Genomic DNA, 4,642 nt, shown 5'->3' with positions numbered 1-4,642 from the left:
AAAACAAAACATTATCGATCAAAAAAAAAATTATATGTTTAATAAAAAATTAAATACTATTTAAAAGTTGTTAAAAGATATAGGTAATGGTTGCAAGTTCAAATTCTTTCTCAAATCACATTAGAACAACATTTGAAAGATCAAAAATCATAATTTCATACTATATGCTCTTTAATATATGAATTTGGATCTCCTTAGTGAGAACTCAATTCTTTAACTAATTATTCTATACCCACTAAGCAAGACTATTGTATAAAGACTCTAAAATAATTATTTTATATCCCCAAATTATATGCATTTATATTTCATACAATTAACACTATTTACAATATAAAAATATATTCATTTATTGCTTGAAAATATTATTTATCAATTTCAATGGGTGATACTTGTGGAAGTGAGGGGAGTATAAAGCTATATTATAGCTAAATATATTTACCTATAACTTCTTCCAATTGTTGTATAATTAATATTAAGAACCATTCATCATTAATGTTTTGTATATTTATATTATAATAATATTTAGTTATAACTTCTTACAATAATTTTATACCATAAGTTAGGACTCACTAATCATTATAACTATTTATATTGTTATATTTGTTGAAGTCCAACAGTCACCTCACCATTCCTTTCTTCCCTATCTCTTCATTTGCTTCTTGTCTCTTCATATTTGAAGAGATAAACATTTGTATAAAACAAGGAGTGCGGACTATTTGTGCTAGTGCAACGGTGAATAGAAGATATGTCTTGCTTTCTTGTGGATGTAGTCTTTAATGGTGAGCCATGTAATTCATTGTGTTATGTCTATTTTTTTATTGTATATATTTTAGTTTTGATATTTCATGTTATTTAAACTCCTCTTTAAGTCAACAATTGGTACCAAAGCTCAAGAGAAGTTGTGGGATATTGAGGGAAGATGGAAGAGGTAGATAAATAGAGAACTTAAAAATTATGGGGGCAAAACTTCAAAATATGGAAGCGTTGCTAGTGCAAAAAGATCTTGTCATAACGTTGGTTGGAAAGGTAAAGAAGTTAACTGTGATGCCTAATGAGTGGAAGAAATTGGACAAGAAGGCAGTGGCAACAATAATTTTTTCCCTCTACAACAATGTGTTGGTTAATGTTACAACAGAGAATACAACAAAAGGTCTTTGGGATCATTTGTTTGATATCTATGAAATGGCTTCTGCATCAAACAAACCTTTTCTAATGAAGAAGTTATACAATTTGAAGATAAGGTGAAATTTTGTCAAACCATTTAAATGAATATAACACATTGATCAACCAGTTAATTTTTGTGAGTATAAGCTTGGATGATGAAATCAAGGTCATCTTGTTGTTGTTCTCTCTACTCGATAGCTAGAAAGGAGTTGTTATGGCTATTGGCAGCTCGGTTTCTGGCAAGAAGAGAATTGCATTAAAATTTGACGAAGTTGTTGGGACTCTTCTTAGTGAGGATGTGAGGAGGAAGAATCAAGGAACTTCACCAACAGATGTTTTGATAACTGGCAATGTTGGCAACAACAATGAAGGAAAACTGAGAGGGGGGGTGGGGTGAATCATTTTTCACCGGATCTACAAACTTAACCACAAAAACAAATATGATAAACTGCAGCAATAACAAAGATAAGAAAGTAGATACCACATCACACAACACCAAGATTTTGACGTGGAAAACTCGGTTAAGGGAAAACCCACGATGGGAACCTACCCACAATATGATGATACTCTGCAGTAGTATGTGAAAATATTACAATGGGGAATGCACGTGCATTCAAACACACTGCCTAGAGCTCACTGTTCAAAAGATAATGACCCAGAAGGCTACAACACTCAGGGAAGTCTCACTGACTTACAACAAGATTCAGAAGTTACAATCCGAAAGGAATGAACTGAAAGAATAGCATCTCCAAATGTCCGATCACAGTTCCGGTTAAGCACAATTGTCTGCTCTGCAACACCAATCTCTGCTCAATCACAATGTCAAAGGATGAATCACTTGTTCGCACATACACAACTCTCAGATAATGCAGACACAACCTCGATACCTAAATTGTATAACAATACCACCTATTTATACAACTCATCAACCTTGACAACAAGGTCGGCTACAATTATCGATACAAAGATCGACCACTAGACCAATATAATGATATACATAACATAACATGGTCCTAAACCAAATATCCAAACGCTCAATACCACCAGAAATCACGCCAAGATCAACCGCAACACGCTACACCACCAGGAAAACCGCATAACACAAAGAACATCACCGGTTCAGCAAAATCACCAAGAACTCGCACAACGATCAATGCGGATCTTCAAAACAAATAGGACATACTTAGGAAACACCAGCAAGCACGTTAGAATCAATAGAAATAGTTGCACCAACACCACTTATCAAATCTTCATCTATCAACATCTGAACCTCAAGAATACATAAACAGCAGCAACTGTCACGAAGAAAAGATAACTTGCAAAGCACCAAATCACGAACCATCTAAAATGAAGATACACAAGATCATCCCAAACAATATCCCAAAATCTCAACTCAAGATCTGATCACACTGGAATATACTAGAGGAAATATTGAACTCTGCAAAGCACTGATCAAATAGACAAACTGCAAAACCGGAGCATCTAATATGATCAATTAAACTTTCTGGATCACCAAAGCCAATACAGAAGAATATAATGATACTAGAAATACTCTATACACCAAACCATGATCCCAATAAACCAATCTATAATCACCAGAGCAATAAATCACATGAATATGTTGACATCAATGACAACAACATATCCTAGCAGCAGCAATGTCCAACAATCTCCCCCTTTGGCATTGATGGCAACATATAAGTGTGAAAAACAACCAATGCAAAGAAAGAAAACATTTCCAACAAACTCCCCCTAAGATCAAGCAAATAAAATAGTTTTTCACATGCTTCTCTCCCCACTTTGGCAACAATGTCAAACAACTCAAAATAGACAACCAAACTCTCTCTCTTACAATATAAAACATGAATCTTTCCCCCTTTAAAATACATAACCAGACTACTCCACCAGAGGAGTAGCACCAACTCATTAATCTGGATAAAGAGATAAGACTATGAAGTCCACCGGATTGATGAACCTCCATGCATCTAGTTCTCATCAGAAGGGGTGGATACCCCTAGCTTGTCTCTCAAATAGACAAATGTATCTGCAAGAAAAGGCTTAGTGAAAATATCAGTAATTTGTTCCTTTGTAGATACATATTCCAACTTAACTTCCTCTTCACTAACTTTTTCTCTCAAATAATGATATTTGATTGATACATGTTTAGTCTTTGAATGTTGCATCGGGTTCTTTGACATATTAATAGCACTAGAATTATCACAGTATATGACAGTAGGCTCATCATAGATAATTATGATATCCTTCAACATTTGCTTCCTCCAAAACTACCTAAGTGTATTTACTAGCACCAGCAATGCACTCAGCTTCAGCAGTTAATAAGGACACTGAATCTTGTTTCTTACTAGCCCATGAAACCAATTTCTTCCCTAAAAATAATGTTCCACCAGTGGTGCTCTTCTGGTCATCAACATCGCCAGCCCAATCAGCATCAGTATAAGCAAATAACATAAAATCATCATTCTTCGAATACCACAAACCATAATCTACAGTCCCCTTCAAGTATCTGAATATTCTCTTAACAGTAGTGACATGACTCTCTTTTGGATCAGCTTGATATCTAGCAGCCATGCATAATCCTAGGCCTAGTTTGAGTAAGATATAGCAATCCACCAAACATAGATTTGTATAAAAACTGATTAGCTTTTGGAGATTCATCATTTTTAGATAATTTGCAACCAAACACCATAGGAGTTCCAACCGGTTTGGAGTCATCTAACCCAAACTTGGTTTGGAGTCATCTAACCCAAACTTCTTCAGTAATTCCTTCGCATATTTAGTCTGAGATATAAAAATATCTTGTCCAGTCTGTGAAATTTGCAAACAGAAGAAAAATTTCATCTCTCCTATCATAGACATCTCAAATTCTTTTTGCATATCACCGGCAAACTTCATGCTCAAGTCATCATCACCTCCAAAGATAATATCATTAACAAAGACTTCAACAATCAAGATGTTATCATTCTCAATCTTAAAGTACAAATTACTATCAACAATACCTTTATTAAATCCCAATTTCAGCAAATACTTATCCAATCTAGCATATCGGGCTCTAGGGGCTTGTTTCAATCCATAAAGAGCTTTCTTCAGTTTGCATACCATGTCTCCATCATCTGATAATGTAAATCCATCAGATTGCTCAATGTAAACTTCTTCCACAAGATCACCATTCAAAAAGGTAGATTTGACATCCATCTGGTATACTTTGAAATCTTTATATGCAACATATGCAAGCAACAATCTAATAGCTTCAAGGCTGACTACCGGAGCAAAAGTCTCCTCATAACCAATTCCTTCTTTCTGTGAATATCCTTTGCATACCATTCTTGCTTTATTTCTGACTACTTCACCGTCTTCATTCAATTTGTTCCTGAATATCCATTTAGTACCAATCACATTCTTATCTTTAGGTCTAGGCACAAGCTCCCATGTGTTATTCTTTTCAATCTGATCTAATTCT

The sequence above is a fragment of the Cryptomeria japonica genome, chromosome 10 (genome assembly GCF_030272615.1).
Source record: "Cryptomeria japonica chromosome 10, Sugi_1.0, whole genome shotgun sequence".
In the NCBI taxonomy this organism is placed as follows: domain Eukaryota; kingdom Viridiplantae; phylum Streptophyta; class Pinopsida; order Cupressales; family Cupressaceae; genus Cryptomeria; species Cryptomeria japonica.
This window is presented reverse-complemented; position numbering follows the sequence as displayed.